The sequence below is a fragment of the Agelaius phoeniceus genome, chromosome 1, assembly GCF_051311805.1.
Source record: "Agelaius phoeniceus isolate bAgePho1 chromosome 1, bAgePho1.hap1, whole genome shotgun sequence".
Classification (NCBI taxonomy): Eukaryota; Metazoa; Chordata; class Aves; order Passeriformes; family Icteridae; genus Agelaius; species Agelaius phoeniceus.
In genome coordinates, this window is record NC_135265.1 from 122969775 (window position 1) to 122989968 (window position 20194).

Here is a 20194-nt window from a genome sequence, read left to right on the forward strand (position 1 = left end):
ATGTGGAATCAATGGTTACCACACTGTGAGTTTATTAAACATCTTGCCACAATGTCAGTGATTTGAAAATGCAAACAAAACATGTCACTAATGCTGAAGAAAAACTATGTTCATGGGTGTCTCCAGAAAAAAATAATGGTTATTTTGATGCAAAGCAAGGAACATTCTAGGTTAGGACTTCAAACTTTGTCCTAATTTTACTTTATATTCTGTGTTGATCTATACACAATCCGTTTAACACAAGGCTCCATTCAGTAATTTACTAGAAAGTCAGTGCCAAAATCCATCATTTTTGTCAGTTTCCAGTCAGATTCCTAGGTTAGTGGAAAATGCAAAATAAGAACATTTTAGAAATATCACCAAAAAACATATTTTGATTCCTATTTCTTCTAAAGGCTTGTGTTAGGTTTCATTTCTTCCCCTTAGATCACCAGGAAGAGGACTCTGAGTCAAATAGATGGTAAAGATGGTAGCAAGACATTGCAAAGGTCACCAACTCTGCAAAGTCAGCATAACCTTCCACCTATTGATTCTGCAAATCAAGAAATTCAGAAGCTACTGCAAGTAAATCCAAATCCTATAAATATCAGGAACACGAAGGTTCCAGTAAATAATTCCTGTCAAAGTCAAGTCTATAAACAACTTGTTAAAACATGTCAAACTGTCAAACATTCTTTATATTTTCAGTCCCCTTTCCAGTACAGGAGACAAAACAAGGACTTGCTGATATTACCATATAGAAGGCTGCTGGACATGCTGGTGCCTTTCCAAAGGTCCTTAAGAACTTTGAGACAGCAAGAAGGATCTAGCAAATTTCTTCACAATACCCATCTCTCTGGCAAGTTATTAAAAAAATATACAGTTGGAAAAGTAATGATCTTGGAAGCAAGCAAGCAGTTGATTCTACCCTCTAGAAGTCATTATGTTTGACAGTACAGTGCCTGCCATAGCTTGTTAGAGATCTTCCTTTTCAAGCAACCAGCCATGGAAACAGTTGCCCTAGCAGAGCAATCAGAGATCATTTAGTAACAGCATTCTGGTAAAGCTCTAGCATAGTCCACTTTTACTGAATACAGCTACTGAAAGAAATGCAAGCACACTTGCAATAGTTACATTTAATTATCAAGTTTGCAGGGAGGGATGCCCGACAGTTAAGCTTATGTCTATGTTATCAAGCATACAACGCTTACACTTATGGTGCCCAGCAGTAGAAAATCTTAATCTTGTATGCTTAATCAAATTTCTGAAAGAAGGATTTGCTCGAGACTCGCTACCTCTTACTCACCAATAATCCACCTACAGTCTCCTGCAAGCTTATGTCTGCAAATGACATTGTGCTTATTATTGAGCCTGGTGCCTAGAAACCATTACTCCAGCTTTCTCCCAGAACAGGAAGAAAATCATTGTTAGAAAAGGTAGGGGCTGGTAAGAAATCATAAAAAGCCTCAAAATATTTTTCAGGAAAACAAAATTCCTGAATCAGAGAATAATGCAGGTTGGAAGGAACTTCAGGAGGCCACCTAGGCCATCCTTCTGCTATAAGTAGAATAAGCGTGGAAAAAGGACCAGGTTAGGATTGCCTGCTGAAATGTGTTGGAATCTGAAAGCCACTCACAGCTGCCAAACATATTTTGAGAACAAGCCAAATGCAAAAGTCCAGACCTACCCATTAGAAGGTAATGGGAACTACCTGGGGTAGCATTGTATATGCCCTGAAGATTTTAAAAGAAGGATTTGTCCTATCTACAGCAAAGAACTGCTCATCTGTTTGATATAAGAGCCCTCATACATAGTTCATCCCCCCTGAAATAAATAGCTCTTTGAGAGTAATAAGCAGTGCATTAAACTCAAATCCAATTCCTTGGCTTTCAATACTATTGAGCATTCTGCCATCCAAATATTAAACATGAAGCAGCTGCACTATAAGAGTGCCAGAAATTTATGGCCAATAAAGATCCACCACTCAAGGCTAACATAAACGGAGGACAAGCCATCTGCCTAAAATCCAGAAAGCTGTTTAGAATATGTGTCTCAAATCTTTGGGCAGAACATAAAGATCTCACATCTTGACAGTATTTCATATAGGTATCTACTAGTATCCTAAATAAGAAATGAATATTTAATCCCACGTAGTAATGCCAGTATTTATGTTACTCTGCCAATAAAAGTCTATCTAAACTAATTTGCAGCCAAAGAAGTCACAAAACGTGTACACATCTTCTGCATAAGCAAGGATAGTATTTTTAACACAGTTTCAGAGGACTTAATAAATCTCATTATGAAACAATACTGGTTTGTGCAGTGATCTAGGTAATATCAAAGAAATTCAATATGTTGTCCCAAAATCTACAGTAGGTTTTCTATAAATAAATAGTGTGTTGTTGTTTTTTGGAATGTCTAATTGTAAGAGAGAAGGAGAATTTCAATACATAATTCTAGAGATAGATGTTATTTTATAACTTATTGGGTATTTCCAATTTATATATAAGGTTTTGTTAGTCATTTCTGCATTTAATTTCAGCGGGCAATGGATCTACCGTTTTCATAAAGGTTCTCTCTTACTGTAAAATGAACCAAAACCAGATGATGGAAAATTTCTGCTTTTTCTATCAGAGTCAGTGAAAGCATGGGATAAGAAAATAATGTGTAAAAACTTTATTCAACCTGTGGAAGTCAAAGGCATTGTTGAAAACAGAAGGACTAGTGTTCATGTTTGTTACTAGGAATTTAGGAACCATAGAGCCTTCTCAATGAAAGAAAATTATACTATTTCTACAGAAATGTGACAAAAAATAATGATTTCCATCAAATCCTTTGCAATTATTCAAGTTTTACAAATAAATCTGAAGAATTTACAGTTGTTAAAAAGAAGATACTCATTGTAAAATGATAATGCAAACCTTGTCCTAGAGTTATGTGTATGTTTAACAGTTTTGTTTGATGCAACTTTTTTCTCAAAGACTCCTATGCTTTGAGAATGCAAATTATCCACATTATTTAGATCATCTTATAGTCTGATAGATATGAAATGCCTCTTAATTTAAGGATTGCCACTGAACAGATTTGTGAACATTCACCTATACCATGCAGTCTTACTTCATGGAAATAAGCTATGTTATACCAGAATGTACCTTAAAATGTCACTTAGGGATTTTTATCAGAGAACTTACTTTTCTTTATAAAAATATTTTTAAAATTAGTTTTACTGCATCTCTTATGGACCACAGGGTGTAGTTATCAGGTACAATAAAAAAATTGTGCATTTCTGATGCTGATGCAATCAGTCTAAAGTGGGCTAAATTTTCCTGAATAATTTCCGATTGTGATATTATTTATAGTCATTCAGAACACCACAGGGGCTATATCGTAAATAAGGTTTAACATGGCAAGAAGTAAAAGGCCAGATGGCCATCTAGCGCTCACTATGAGAAAGGCAGGTGATCAAAACGTCCCATTTGACAGTGACTTTGCTTATCTTCTTTGAGAGCAACAATCTTTTCAGCCAGGCCTCACATTATCTTGGCAAAGCTGAAATCTAAAACTCTGTGTAAAATACTGAGAACTGTAATAAACAAGCTCATTTCACTGGTTAGGTTATATCCTTGTGTCTAGACTTTTACAGCACACTCAGCAGGGTGAAGCAGGAATACTGGGGCATGCAGATAGAATTTTCATACTCTCTCAGGTGCTGCATGAATACACTGAATTTTGGTAGCTGCCAAGTGCCTAACTCCATGTGGTTATGTAAATAATACCAGCTGATATGCTAATATGCCCAATTACTTTTCATTGACTTGTCGGGGTTGGATGGGATTTTAAGACCACGTAGTTCCGAGCCCACTGCCGTGGGCGGGCACACCTTCTGCTAGACCAGGTTCTCTGGGCAACCCCTTCCAGTGCCTCACCACCCCCAGAGCAGTAAAGAATTTCTTCCAAATATCTAAACTAAACCTACCCTCCCTCATTTTAAAGCCACTGCCCCTTGTCTTATCCCTTCATGGCCCCTTCTCCAGCTTTCTTGTATGCCCCCTTTAGTCATTGGAAAAGCCAAATGAAGATTTCTTGCCTTCTCACATGCACAGACTCTCTGCAGCCTGTGACTATTCTAGGCTGCTCTGCAGGAGGGTTATGCTGAGCAGCCTTGAAGATCTCTGCTTTGAAAACACAACAGGCACACCCTGGAATGTGGGGTCCAAGAATGTGCTGCAAGACTCGGGTCTGGTCTTGCTCTGAGGACAGCTTCATAGCCATAGCAAAAAAGATAAAGACAGATGTAATAGGATTCTTTGGCTGCAATATGACCTGGTGCTGAACCAGAGCAAGTATTTACAGAAGATTCATAAGTTAAACCATTCTTATGGCTGTCATTACATGTCAGGGTGGAGTTAGGATAAACAATTGTTACAACTGTAGGTTAATGTTTGCCTGTACATTCTATAATGGATTCAGGGCAAAAAAATCACATCCCACCAGAAACAAAAGTCATTCTGTTTCCCTTGAAGGCAAAAGGAATCTTACTATTGACTTTGGCAGCATTACATTTCATACGAAATTAACTCATTTCTGCTCATACATATTTATCACACTAGTTTTCCTTCACAGAAATGCAGAAATTATCATACACTCACAGAACATGTGAGGTTGGACAAGACCTCTAGCCATCTCTTCCACCTCTCACGACCTGCTGAAAAGAAGGGAGAAGCTATTTTGACACCCGAGTACTGACAACACCCCTCAGAAACTCAAGCTGAATCTCTCTTGCAAAATAACAATTCTTTTAATACAATTTCTACTTCAGTGTGCTCTGACTGTCACTGTGTGGTTCCACATAGAAATCAGTGGTAGTAAATGAAATCCTTCAGGAAAATTGACAGCCCTTCCTGGGAGTAGAAGTCTTTCATGAAAGCTATTTCTAATGCATCTGAAGATGCAAGAGACATAGCTAAACATCTCATCAGTACATGTTCATTAGGAATGGCCCTTTTGTGCATAGTGAATTTTAATTAATATTACCTTTGTCCCTGAAGGGAATACTGCCAGTGACAGCTGAGTTCACTACCTTGCTGCCACTGGGTAAACACTGTGATGTCTGCCACCAACATGGATCTCTTCTGCACTCACATGTGGCTTCTTGTTCCACCTCTGCCTCATTTGTTAATTATGGCCATGGAGAATTATGCCATCAAGCTTTATTTGAAGGTACTTCCAGCATAAAGATGGAAGAAATTAAGTGACATTATTGCTAATGAGGGACCACCTGAGCCCTATAGCAATTTCTACAGGCATATGGGATCTGGTGGGTTATTCAAGAATGTAGAAGAAATATCTGATGTGATTTAATTCATTAAATAATTCCCTAGGTTCACACTAAGTACTACACATACACAGGTCACAGTGTTCTCCTTCTCTTTTTTCCAGTGTACAATTAATGAGATAGCATACTGGGGAGCAGTTGGATTTAAATGTAAGAAGAGATGCCCCATATGCAAATGTCCTGAAGGCAGCCCAGGCAGGCATTCCACAGGAAAACCATCAGTGTAACCTGGCACTACAGCATTTTCCAATCTAGGTAACTGCACTTATCCCAGATAAGAAAATATTATACTAAGACAAAGGGAAAATCTTTTAAAACCTATCTCAAGGGCTGGAAACATATCCTTCAACACATTTAATGAAAGATATGCCTAAGTCCCTACAACATTTAAAAGAATTCCCTCATCCTCACTCCAAATCATATGACCCCTGTCACATGTCAAAGAACCAGTCTCAGTCTTAAGCGAGCCACAATGAACAGCTTTCTTTCAGTAAAGAAAATAGTAGGACTTGATTATGATGGGAAGACTATAAGGCCTTATGACTCTGTACAGTATATCCAATATATCCTCTAGCTCCTCTCACTTCATTGTCTAGTGAGGGGTGGTGTACAAAACATAGATAGCACTGTAGCTCATTCCAGCCTAACCTCTCAGGTTTCCTTCCTATAAAACCATAGGAAAAAAAATAGGACCCTTAACTCCTGTCATACCCATATCTCTTAGTATAGACATAGTCCAAGGGCCTAAACTTGCTCCTGCTAAATACTCCATTGGTTGTACCTTTTTTTTTTTTTTCCAAAAAGATTGAAATGAGAGACAAAACCCGTCACCTTCCCCTTAAAAACAGAGGAAAATGTTCATGGCAAAACTGTTTGCTTGGGGCAGAAAGCAGATGACAAGCTCTTTTCTGTTGCAACTACATCACTGACTAATGGAGAACAAAAGGGGAATTTATTTTGCACAGTCTGCTGGTCCATGTGACCATAAAAATACAGAAGTACGCCTACAAAGAGATTAATCAGAAACAGGGGCCATTTCAATTGCTCTTCAGATGTTTCTCTGCACCTACATTCAAGGAAAGAAAAACCACTCAACCATCAAAGGGTGAATCCTGGCATGGTCTTACATCAGCTTCATATCTGACTCCCTTACTGTACCAGAACAGTTCATATTCTCTGTATATTTGTTTTTACTCTATACTGTTCTGAAATATGGAAGTATTTGCATATTTTCAAAGAACAGTTTGGGTTGGAAAGGACATCAAAGATAATGGACAGTGTCTATTAGATCAGGCTGCTCAAAGTCCCATCCAGACAGTCCTGGAACACTTAAAGGCATTTTCCTTTTAGACAGGAGAGAGAGAGGCACAGAGACATTTCTTTCTTTGGCTGAGATCTGTGGCAGAGGGGACAAGGGAAAATCCTTGCAGTCACAAGGCTCAGAGTGCAATTACCTTTCAGAATTCTGGCAAATACACAAAGAACTTGATTAGAACTATCCAATGATGTAAAATCAATACATGAAGATACACTTGTGAGAGTAATTAAATTATCTTGCACTTGCCTGTTTGCTGAATTTTCTTCATTTTCCCAGTAATGCATAAAGCTTCCAAAGCTTTAGGTTTCAAAATTTTACTACCAGCTTGACAGAAAGTTGTTACATTGCATTTAACTTTCTTAGTTGTTTCAAGGATTTCATGATGCATTTTGAACTGCTATTAGGTGCCATTTTGCAAATGATGCAGCTTAGGGGATAGGATACAGAACCTACAAGTGCATGTCTGTGGTGGCCATCTACCTTCTGTCAATAGCGATTACAGTAAATGAAAATGAATTGGAATTCCAACTCTGCTTGCTAACCCACAGCAACTGCATCAGAAACTACCCTGACAACTGACATTCAAGTTGTGATGCCTCAATGAAATGGGTGAAAGAAGAAGTATCAGACTCCATTCTTATCCTTCTGGGAGAGGGTTGGATCACTAGATAATTTGAGGAAATACATACTACCCATAGTCAATGACCAAATAAGGAACTTCACTTTACAGGATTGTCAATCTATCACCTTTCAGGAGCTTTAGGTTCACTTAAAAAAATTAACTTTAGCAGAAAAGGATGTTATTGCTTTTACTGAGGTCACTGAAAGGGTAAGATCATTCTCAGTGATGCTAATGTGAAGGTACAGGGGTGACAGGAGTTAATTGCACAGTTACCACTCTATTATTGATTTATACTCTCCTGACATTTACAGAGAAATAAAATAGAGTTTACATTTTACACACTCTCACAAAATACAAGACACATAAACTACTGTAGAGAGTTGGAATTCAAATTGTTAAAATTGTTACATGAAAAGGAATAAAACTGAGAAAATATGTAATTTCTCTCTGTTTCCTTCCATGAAGCATTAAAAATATAATTAGGGATTTTAAATTAAAGCACAAAAAAGAGATTCATACACTAAAAGACTTTACTCTTCCAATTGCTATGTGCATATACAGGTGTTCTGCCTCTGTGATTAGCGCAACTCCTGTAATTAGCGCCCACAAGAGGGCTGCATACATGTATTTGCTACACATTTTTACTCTGTCAAAAAATAAGTTGAAACATGAATAGAAATTAATTGGCAAATAAATTTACCTGCTTGAACAGCAGCAGTGAATTTAAAGCATATAAATAGTTGATTTACCTTGAAAGAGCTTTTTTTGGCAGCCTATTCAGCATGGTAGCTCGCTTTGGTCACTTTTGTCCCTTTACAAGTCAGGCTAAGTAAAAAATGAGGATGTACTGCTTCAGACTTTTTGAAAATAAGATTCCTCAAGAAGCTTCATCTGATACCTTCTTCAGTCACAGGGCTCAATTAAGTTTCATGTTTCTGAATCCCCTTCCCTGTTTCATATAACACTATATGATGAATGGTATTGGGAAGAGATGCTTCCAATACAGAAGAAAGTCTGAAGTTCACTTCATAGTACACATTTCCAGCCATGAGACTCAAACACAATAACAGAAGATGAAGCTGGTGTACACCAGTAGTTCAGATGCAACACAGGCCCTGGTTGCAGTGCATATGGTTCATATCAAGCACCTGAAAAAATATGTCTTGGATCTTCTTCCATGCATGCTTTGTAGCACTGAGTTCTTGTGCTAGACCCTATGGAGCATGCTGTTTCATCTTTAGGGAGTCTGAAGCCTCTTTCCTATTTGTGTCTGGCCTTCTCTCCAGAAGTTCTATTTGTTATATGAGGAACATCCCACTATGCTAGGTACATTAATAAGTAAATGGAACACAGTGAGCCTAGAAACTTGGTAAAATATCACACAATAAGTCTACTGAGAAAGCAAAGGAAGTAGTACATCTAAAAAATGTATAAATATGTATATAGATCATCCCTCAAAGACAAATCAGCTGTTATGTGATGATGGTCTCAGAGACAATAGAGAAGCAGTTGTTTCCCAAGGAATTATTTCTCAGATCCAATGAATTCCACACTCAGGAGAAAATTTCTTTTCAAAGTACTCTTTCCCAGCATGCTTATTTTGGTTTACATCTTTTGTATTAAAGAGGCAGGCCAATAACTCTTAAAACAGCTATCTTGTTTGATGTATTTCATTTCTTCTAACAAACACATCATCTGGACTTAAATGGTCATTTTGTTTCCTTTTCTCAGGAAAAGGTGAATACTGTAAAATTTATCCATGCTAGCATGCCACCATACCACATACAAACTTTCTAGGAAAAACCAATCTGAGCACTTCACTAAAACATCCTACTACATCCTGTCAGGACAGTAAAAACATGCATCAATCTTTCCCATTGCATGAAAGAAAATGCCTATGTGCAAATCAGTATGAGAAAACACACTGAAAAGTAATAGTATTATTTTATATAGTGTGAAATAATTTATGGGGTGCTGTTATTTTTATGGCAACCCCAGTATATTTCATGGGGTTAGTGACTAAATTTTACAAATTATTTAGTAAATAAATTTATTGTCTCTTTGCAACCTTAAGTGATGTTTGATTTTACACTTTCTTTATTAAGCTTTTAGTTTTATGCACTTAAGGGAACCTGTATTATTTCACATGGTTCTCTCTGAAAATTAAAATGCAGAGTTTTATTCTCTAGCTGTGTTAAACAGCAGTCTTAAAAATTACTCCTGAAATGACAAAATGCCATTCTTCTCCATTTTTCTTGTCTTAGAAATAAAAATAGGCTCATATTATTAACATAAATCTTAACACAGTAGAGTTTGATCATGTGTGCTGAATGTTGCTGAGCTCTGTATAGAGTATGAAGAATATACATGAATCACTGCTCTGGGTTCTTCACAGCTTTGGTAGTTCTATGACCATATGAAAGGCTGAGGCACATATAAAAGGGCCTGCCCCTTCTGAATTTGATAACTTCAGAACTTGAAGATAGACAGAGATTCTTCCCCTCAGGGATGTCTAAAGTTATACAATGATTTGGGTTGGAATGAACCTTAAAGATCATCTAGTTCTTATACCTTCAACATCTCCAACACTGCAGTTAACCCAGAATACAGCCACATACCTTCTGTTGCAAGCTGCCAGCCCTCCTTTGATCTGTGTTTTAAACATTATTCCTCCTGCTAAGATCTCCTATCATACCTTGCATGCATTCCCAGTACTGTTAGAATCATCTAACAGGAAACAAACTGATGTAATTTTGACACAGTTGGCAGCAAATGTGAGGAACTGGCAGCTTTGAGCTAGCTGGTGGGCAACCTAAGAAGTTTTTGGAGAAAAGGTGGGACTGGGCAAGTACTTCAGCACTCACCTGGCTCTATCCCTTCAGCCTCAGCTCCTATGGTCAAGATTTGAGCCTTCTTCTGCACTAAAGACCTGACCATGTGTTTCTGAGCCAACAGCACTGAACTGGTTAAAGTGAACCAGTTCCACTGAAACCATCAGGAAGAAGTTGGCCAGATTTTCATAAAGCAGCACTTTCCAGCTGAAGATGAATCACTGTGGTTTGCATGGATTGAGGAGAATGTGAGAGAATACTAAAAAAAGTAAATAAAACCATGAGTATTGCCATGAGTCTGTGCCTCCACTTAAAAGGTGGTGATTTGCAAAGGGAAAAAATTAAATTCTTTTGAAAAACAATTTAACACCCAAATGGGCTCCAAACCTATTCCACAGTTTTTTAAGTTCAGTGCCAACAATGCACTCTGGAATGCTATAAACAATCTGGCAAAGTTTAAGACCTAGGAAAAATTGAATTCTCTTGTCTTCTCTGCATCATTGTGAGCATAAAAATAGCCCAGACAGACCACATAATTTTAACTATCATTATTAACACAGAAATGGAATTTCTTAAAAGGTTCATTAGACTTCCAGGGTGCTTTTTACCCAACAGAGCCTGACTGAAAACAGAAGTTTTCATCAGTTGATGTCATGGAGATTGCATTATTCTCAACTCTCAGCAGAAGATGATTGTCATACACCATGTCTACACTGTCAATATCAATGTGTACACACTGTTTAGCAGTATACACAGTGTGAATTATACTCACTTATCAGTAAAAGACAATTTTATTTTTCCATGCTTACATTTTGAATTCAATCTCCTCTAACTGAATCAATGAGTTGGAACTATTTTGTGTACAAATTATGTATCAGATGCATGCTCATCCTGTTAATCTCTCTTGCAGCCAGTTTCATTTTTGCTGTGTTCTCATATCAGTACTGTTTAAATCTCTTTCAACAGCAATGTTCTCTGCTTACCTATCCTACAGTTTCCAAGGTATTTCCCTGTATCATCAGGCAGGCAGTCTAATGCAACCACTACATACTCATAGAGGGAGAAGCCTCTGCTTGAGTTAGTATCATTCCAGAGTAGCCCATATTGCACAGACCATGTAGACTAGCAGATATATACCCATTCTAAAACTGCCATGCATATACATCCTTTTGATCGTTTTTGTAGATAAGCATGAGATACATTCTAAATCACATGATAGGCATCAAATAATCACAGAGCAACACACTTCACATGCATAGACCAAGCAACAAATCCTTAGGCAGCTGATGTGCTGTGACCGGTGCTCTACATATGACATGTTGAAGTACTCACAATAACCATTAAATGTTTTTCCTTTCATCTTTTGTTCATGCATGCATTTCTCGGCTGTATTTTGGGAGGAAAGGAAACTAATCCTAATTTGCATAGGGTATATTATGAATATGTTTTGGGGTCAGCAACAGGATCAAAACTATATCTCCAAATATGCAGCTACTGTCTTCAGGCAGGGAATAATTTCCACTACATGTGTTCTCATTACATCAGTGGAACATTTGTGCTTCCGAGCTCTTATTCCTGCTTCTGCCTGGCAGGATTTTTAATCAGAAAAACAAACACGGTGAACATGATTCATACACTCACTCATTCACTATTAGGTGTGTTAATGACAATGTCCTAGACAATGATGGGCTCCACACCCTTTATTTGCAGGACCAGAGGACGTGCTTTTCTGGAGAACAAATTGCTAGAACCACTGACATGACTCAGGTGAAGCAAACGGGAAGGAGCTCTTACACTCCTGGCTCTTACACTCTTACTTAGCTATCTATCTGCGGAGTAAGAGGATCAAGATGGGGAGTGGGGTGGGGCCGGCGTTGAACTAAGCTTTCAGGCAGCGCCAAACCTTCCTGCTGCCCATCGTTTCCTCCCCGCCTGCGACATGTGGGACGCCTCGCATGTGACACTTGGCACATGCTGGCAGGATTTTGCCCACTTTCGGATTTACAGGAGCTCCTCCCTTGCTCCCGCTGCGAGCCCCCTGCGGCTGTGCTGCGCCGCGGGCTCCTCGTGTGCGGTGGCGGGGGCGGTGCGGGGCGGGCGGCGGCGGGCAGCAGGTGCCGGGCGGCGGGCGGCGGGCAGCGCGGCCCGGCGCCGCTAGGTGGCATGGCTGGGTCTCGCACGGCTCCCCCGTACCTGCGGCGCTGCCCGGCCCGGCCCGGCCCGGCCCGGCCCGGCACAGCCCGCCGCCGCCGCCGCAGCCCCCCCGGCCCGTCAGACAGAGCAGGGCAGCGGGAGCCCCCCGCGCCCCCCGCCTCCCTGCGCTGCTAATGAGAGGAACGGCCGAGGGAGGGAGGCGCAAATCATCTTAAAAGAGAGGCAGAAAATGACCGCGGGCAGCCGCCACGAGGCGGGTTTTGTTCGGCCGCTCCGGCAGTAAACTCGTGTAATCTGCAGTCATTAGCATAATCTTCAAAGATCTTTAGGGGGATAATCTTTAAAATGCCTGGGGTGCTCGCTTGTGAGGCTCCTAAATAGGATATCGTCGGAGGGCCGGCGATACCCTTTGAGGTGTCTTTCTTGGGATTCGAGGGGTTCCTCTCCGCCTTCTGCTGTGGCGGACAATAATGTGATCTCCGCCTGGATGGGGGTCAGGAGAGCACTGCGGCGCTGAACACTCAGACCTACTCTCTGGCGGGCTTTTAATTTACGAGGGGGAGAGGCATATATTTTCCCTCGAAGTTTACTTTTCGTCAAGGGTAATTATCTCACTTGCATTTGAACTCTTCGGGGGACTAGAATGAGTTTCCAAGCATTCGATTCCCCTGCCTGAAATCTATAGCTCTTTTGTGTGAACCTCCAGAGCTCTGGAAATGAACAACCCAACCCGCGGTTTGCAGAAATGTTCATTGCAGTGAAGGGCGTGTTCGGAGAACACAAACAGCACCCACAGATAGTTGCCAAGGGCACCTAATACATCTTTGCATTACACCTTGAACCAGTTTGCCCATATCTCCGAGTTTTTATTGCACGGATCATAAATGATTGTAAAGTCTGCAAATCTTTCATGAAATCCTGACAATTAATAGTTTAGCCAGGGAACCTCTAAAGAAACCAGTCTCTAATGCATCCCTTGAAATCGGTTCACAGCCGCGTGGTGCCGGCGTAATCTGACGATTCAGAGTTTTAAGAGGTTTACGGCTTTTCTTTTTCTTTTGAACAATATACTTTCACTCTGTTTTTCGAGGCAACAAAACGCAGAAACCTTAGTACAGAATGCCAGGTGCTCTCTGATCAGAGGGAGGGGGAAAGGGCTCTGCAGAAGTCAGCTTGAACGCTCGATACCAGAACCTGTAAAATTAGACCGCGTTTCCCATTTATGGTTTCAGGTAACCACATAAAACTATCTGTTTCTTTAAACCGGTTTGGTCCCGATCGTTTCCTGTATTGCGCTTTTAAAGGCAGGAGCACCCCGTGACCCCAAGTGACTATAGTTCTCGGCAGCCGTTTAGATGGTTTTTGAAGGCACGTTGGGGTCCTTTATCAATTATTCGTGATAACAAAGGAAAGGCGCTTGCCTTAAGATGGGAAAGTTTTTCAAGGGAAGCTCCTGCGAGGAGAGAAGTGCCTAGTTTCCCATAAATGATTTACGAAGGATGGATCAGTAACAGGGAAAAAAGCAGCCCAGGGGAGGGAGAGAGTGCACACAAACAGTTGATTCACCCGCAGGTTAATGATACCGGAACGAAGCGAGAGGAGACCGGGCGGGTTGCCGCGATGGGCGGCCGCCCGTTTCCGACCCCAGCCCCTGCCCCGCCGCCCGCAGAGGCAGCTCCGCCAGCTCCCCTTGTTTTCTTCCCGAATAAACTGCCTGGCGAGGGGTTGACAAACGCTGCTGGGAGCGGGTCGGGAAGGGCAGACCCTCGCAGATGTTGCCCTGCGGGAGCGTTCCGGGCTGCTCGCCCGGGGCGGGGGTCGCTGGCCCCGCTGGAACAGGGGGGCTATGCCGGCGGCCGCAGCCCGGCGGGCAGCCGCCCAGCAGCTGTCTGCGGACACAGCCAGAGGCAGCCAAGTGATTAGAGGGGCTTCTTCAAAATGGCACAGAGATCATACTGTCTGGGACTTTCCCCTTGAGGTCAACGCCTGGAAATATTCGTTATCTCCGCTGTAAAAGGCTTCGTGGGTTTTATCCCCTCGGCACCGTCTCCCAGCCCTGCTCCCCGGGGTGCAGTGAGGGAGAGGTGTGGAGAGCAAAAGGGGTATCTCCTGCCTCCCGTGGCCCAGCTGGTGCTTTCGGAGATCCGGGGGCAGAGCGATCTGGCCGCTGCCCTAGTGTTATGGTGCTCCATCCTCAACAGAGGGCGGGAGGATTGGAGGTGGTGGGAGCCCCCACCCTTGAGGGAAGCGGGAAGAGCTCCCGGCCATGGGCGCTGGGGCAGTTTACAGCTACCGCGGCTCTTAGGGCGGTCGCATGATTCCATCGTGGACGTGACATATGAAAATGCTGCTTCAGAGGTAGCACCGGCGGCGAGGTGACCATCAAGGGACTCTGTGCCGCACCCCACTCTTCCTCAAAAACCTCGGTAACTATAAGAGGCAACCACTTCATAAAAAAAATTTAAGGAAACGCTGAAGTCGAAATGAAAACCACTAGTTACATTAAGGTTAAATCAAATGTGGCCTTATGTGATGAGAAATAGGCGCGAATATTCCCCTCACAGGAAAGAAATTCCATTTACTCTTCTGCAAGCTATTTGCTTTTGGAACAAAGCAGTACCTTTCCCGCAGAAAGAATAATAATAACGTTTGTATACGCTGAAGGGACTGGAATCAAAACATCTTGACCCCCTCCTCCATCTCCCCCATCCTCCCCATCAAACCTACCCGCATCTGAATGCAGGTGTAGGAATACAGTTGCCTCAGATGACCACACGGCTTTAGCGTATTAACTTTATTCTAATTAAGACAGCAAAGAAACTCCGACACATCCTCTTTATTCATCTAAGAAAACTGGTTATTAGCTCACGGCATATGCCCAAGATTCCCTGAAGAGTGGTAAAAAACAACCCTCGCGTAAGTGACAGTCACTTTTTAAGCCGGCTACTTGTGCCTGCGGATTGCTCCGAGGCGCGCTGGAGCCAGCAGCAGTAACGTTTATTTCACTGTCAGTGCTGCCCTTGCCTGCAGTATTTTATCTGCGGCAGGAGATGAGCAAGAACTCCTCAGAAACAAGTCTTCCTCGGCCACTTTTATTGGCCTTTTAAAAACCGCCTTTGAAATAACACCGGAGGGCTTTGGATGTATTTACACCTTTCTTGTGGCTATCTGGACAATTATTTCCAGTGATTACTAATGTTTTGTAATAGGGGGGGAGGGGATTGTCAAGCAAAATTCTCTTTGTTCCTTTCAAGGGACAATCGAAAGCCCCTAGAAACTGGATCCAGAGTTTCCACGGGCAAATTCTGGAAATGAGTGATTGACCATCTTAACGAGATCCAACAGCATGGCAAGGTACCGTCGGTAAGAAAGTAGAGGAAACCCGCTGATCTGCTCGCTGGGGAAACCAATCAATCACCGGCCGCTTTCAGAGACTGGAGGAAGAGAACATTTTTCATATTTTTTTTCCAACTTCCTTCCTGTGTAGAGCCCGTGCAGTCCCTCTCCTGTGAGAGCGTCGTTAAATCACTGACACGGGTGTGCGGGTGCGGATGTCAGGCTATTCACGCACCCACGGCGAGGCAGCCCCTTCTTACGGGGACTTTTGTCAGTCTTACATGGGAACTTGTTCCAAATATCCGCCCGTCACGGGGCCGAGGAGCCCCCCCCGGGTGATGTGTGGAGTGACAAGACACCATTCTTCCTTGAATTATTTCCCTTCTTCCTGATGCCTATGTGGGTGTGAGCGGGTGGTATTATAACATAACCAAGACGTTAATTATTGTTTCGAGTCTGTGAATGTTCAATGTCTGAAAACAACGGCAATTATTGTTTTATAAACATTTCCTCGTGTCACGACCTTCCCAACCCTAAGAGGCCGGCGAAGTGTCTTCAGCGCTGGGAACCCAGAGTTTGCAATGGATCCCCGTGTTTGATCCCATTTCTGTACATAGCCTAGCACCGAACTAAAAAGAGGGGGCTTCTTTCTCCCCGTGATAGCTTCAGTGAAGACAAGAGGGCGACACTGGCATGGGAACATTTGAGGTCGGGGTGCCCGCAAATGTGTGGCTGCCAGCACGGCGGGGAGCTGAGGGCCGCGGGCGGGTGCTGCGGGGACGGCCCCGCGGACACGGGTTCGCTCGGTCCCTGCGGAGCGCTGGGTTCGCCGACCGGGACAGAGCAGGGCGGCCCGGGGGACGTTTACCCTCGTCACAGAGGCAAGGGCGACCGGCGGGGTACAGCCGCAGGAGCGGGGCACTAGCCGCTTTCCCGTCCCGGCGGCCGGGGGCGCTGCAGCGGAGCCGGCCGAGGGCAGCAGGGCTGGGACCCAAAGCCCGTCGCAGCGCCGCAGCGCCCGCCGGCCGCTCCCGGGCCGTGAGGGGAGCGGCGGGCCCGCCCGCCGGCGGGGCGCGGGCTGCGCAGGCCAGTAGCTGGAGGCGGCGGCAGCAGCAGCTTTCAGTTTTCATTGAGGCCGCTGGTTACTGTTTAACGTCCCCACCCACGTTTCAGTTTGTTTAGTAAATCGATCTGATGCTGGGGCTGAGGCTGCTGCCCTGTCGCCATTGAGCAAAGTTAATTCACCCTCACACATACTCTCTCTCCTCCTCCTTCTCCTCCTTTCCCGCTTCAGCATATGGTGAGGACGTTGTCACCGCACCAAACAAGTCGCGCAGCCCAGCGCCGGGACGTCCGCGGGGAGCCGGGGGGTGCGGGGGAGGCAGGAGGCCCGGGGGATGCCGCCGGCCTGAGCTGCGACCGCGCCGTCGGAGGCCGAGGGACGGGGCGGCCCCGCCGGTAAGTTCCCGGGGGCCGGCGGCCGCCCAGTGACACAGCCCCGCGCCGCCCGCCGCGCCGCAGGGGCCGACGTGCGCGGCGGCACAGCTGGCGGCCAAACGGACAGCAGCCGGTTTGGGGGGGATTTTACATTATTCTTTTTTAATTATTATTATATTTTTTTCTTAAGTCGCCTGGTCACGTGTCCCTGTTATCGGGTCCAGGGGCGTTGCGGGGAAAGGCGCCGCACTGGGCGCAGCTCCGGGGCGGGGTGTGTGTGTCTGTGTCCCCCGGAGTGCGTGTCCGTGTGTGCGTGTCCGTGTGTGCGTGTCCCTGTCCCGGCCGCTCTGCCCCTGCGCCGCGTCCGGCCGCACGGCTGCCTGGCGCTGTGCTGGCATCTGTGGCTCCTCAACGGCAGAAGTCATGGCTTTTCACCCGGTTAAGGAACATTTTCTAAAAGGCTTTCTTGGTTTTGCTTCCCTTATTGATTTCTCCGCCCCCGCCCTCGTGGTCACCTGTGCAACAGACGAATTGTTATTGTAGAGATGTGCTAGTAGTAGTACTCGGCCAGGGCTGGATGCCTTGTTAAAGAGTCACAAAATACTTAGAGGGAAAATAATTCAAAGAGAAAAATTCAAACATGAAACAAGCAGAGCAGTCCAAGGGTGAGTTTTGCAGGTGGATCCAGCTTTTACAGTGCAGGTGCACTGTTTACAGGGTATCTTTGATGAAAGCCAACTTTCAGCTGTCACACTTGTGAGTTGAACATGTGTTCCTGTACCCTGAAACGGGCAATACAGTCAAGCATTTTGGAAAGTAGACAGTAGATTACAATGGTACCAGTATCATAAAGTGACTTTATAAATTTTTAGCTATGGAATCCTATTCCACAGTAAACTCTGTTAAACTGGACCTTCCTTTGTGTAGGCCTTGTAAAGTGCTGCACATGCTTTGATTTACCATGATTTCTCATCTGTATTACATAGAAAGTGGAGTAATTTTACATAGCATCTCTGTTAATTGATGCTGAGTTCATTAAAACTGAGCTTGTGAATCAGACTTACTGTGCTACACAGCTTTCAAACCCCAAGTCTCTTGTATGCTAAAAAAAGTATAAAGTGCTATGTCATTTCCCACATTCCTTAAGAAGTTCTTACATCTTATATAGGAGGCATATTAAACATTTATATATGTGCAGGTGTTTTCCAAATTTGATGAAAAGTATTTTTGTCATTTCATTGTTTTACTTTTTTTTTTTTCATAGTCACATGGTAAGGGGAAAAGGGACAAAATGCTTTGTTGTAGTTCAGTTCATACTTCTCATTATCCTTCAGCTTCTGAAGTATTCAGAGTAAAAAAGAATTTGAAAGTACTATTTTCATAGTGCAGTATTCTGTGTCCTGTACCCCTCTCTCCTGCTGAAAGACACCAGGCTGCCTTAGTTTCACATCATACCTGTATTAAAAAAACCCCAAACGAATCGGTGTAAGACAGGATCAGGATGCTGTTACCTTGTTCATGGTGTTACCTTTGATTTTTGCAACTCACACATTTGGACTCTTTTCCTGGAACGCAAACTTTGGTTTTCCTTAACACAAAGTGAAACTTTATCTGCAACTTGCCTCATATAACAAGAAAAATGTATCTTCCAAAAATTTTAGTACTTAGTAGCAGAAGTTTAAAACTAGAGCAATGCAGAGGTCCAGTCTGCATTTCCAAGATGGCTATTTTAACAGCATATTGGGAAAAGCTTCAGGTGGCATGGAGCTACCCCTGCCCTCCCTACTGCCTCCTACCATGGAGGTACAATGAGGAAAATGGATTTCTTGTGGCCCAGCTATAACGGCCAGTTCCTTGGATGGCCAAGGGGTGTTTACTTCTAATTTGTGCACAGAATTAAATTATCGCTAAGCCAATTCCCTAACAGAAGTGTCCTTGTATAAGCACGTCTTTACTGCTCCCTTCCCTCAAGATAATGGCCCAGTATTGCTTGCCCAGGTTTAAATCTCCGAATCAAATCCTGTTTGAGTCTGCTGAGTTTCCCAAAACCTACAGGAATGCAAAAACAGAACTCAGTCCTTAAGCTGGACATGGCTTTGGTTTCAAACTTCATGGCAGACCTTATGTCATGGGCATATGGACTCCATACTATAAGAGGTTGCTCTTCTGTTAAGCCTATGGTGGAAGGGGTCTAGTGTGTCATCAGTGTTATCTGTAACCTGCATCATGTGCATCATTTACCACTGGCTATGAGAAAAAAAGCATTAAACAATTCAATTCTTGGCAGGTCATTAATTAAAAGATACTTCCTGAAAAAAAATTCAATTTGAAACTAGCAATATGGCAACCCATATGATGGAAAAAACATCAATTTTTTGTTTGTTTTTGGTCATTTGGGAATTTAGTCTATTAGAACAAACAATAATTCATGACTGATTTAAAACTGCATTTTTGGTGTAGGGGTGTACTGAGCTGAGCAGATTGTGCTTTTATATCTGTCAAATAGCAGAGGCAACGCACTCCATGTCTTAATTGATAAATAGACTATTTCAATGCAGGGATCTCTCTACCTCACTTCTCAGTGATTTCAAAGACCCATTTATTGCTTGTGAGCTTCAAAATATGATCTGATTTGTTTGTTTTAGTTTTTTTTTTTCTTTTAATGAATTGTGTAGCTCTTCAGAAGTCATCTACTTCCATGTTTGAGAATTAATATTAAGCCTGAAAATCAGTTTGGTTTGCCTGTGTTGTGTCAGGTGGGCAGGACGTATGTCATCTTGGGTAATTACATTACTCTGGTACAGTAGATTTGTAATGTAGAGTGCTTTAGAATATAAAGAAAGGTTTTATGTGGCTGGTAAATAGTTACCTGTTGTACATGGTAGTATATTCTATAATAGAATTAAATTTCTCACTGAAAGTATTGCTGAAACATAAAAGAATGTAAGGTTGAGTGAAGGCATGGCTCTTAGGTTTTAATGTATCAATGAATAAAGCATTCTATACATATCATGATGAGAAAATAAGGAAAATGAATTTCTAACAGATTAAGATGTTTGAATGTCTTACAACAGCTTTGATTGAATCAAATATTTTTCATTTCAAATTCTCAATTTTAAAATGGCACACCTTAAAAATCAGGTCAGAATGGTGTGTGTAATGTCAGAACTGAGATCTATCAA

The 20194-nt window shown here is 42.8% G+C and overlaps 1 protein-coding gene and 1 long non-coding RNA gene across 2 annotated transcripts in view; one reads left to right on the top strand and one right to left on the bottom strand.

The window, feature by feature from the left end:
• Positions 1-20194, bottom strand: part of LOC129119846 (uncharacterized) — a 214610-nt gene that overhangs the window by 98226 nt on the left and 96190 nt on the right. The window lies entirely within an intron of this gene.
• The window catches only part of HNF4G (hepatocyte nuclear factor 4 gamma), a 62164-nt gene continuing 58925 nt past the window's right edge, over positions 16956-20194 (top strand). Inside the window, exon 1 of the mRNA XM_054632057.2 lies at positions 16956-17033. The gene's annotated coding sequence lies outside the window, so the exon portion shown is untranslated. The remainder of the gene's footprint in view (positions 17034-20194) is intronic.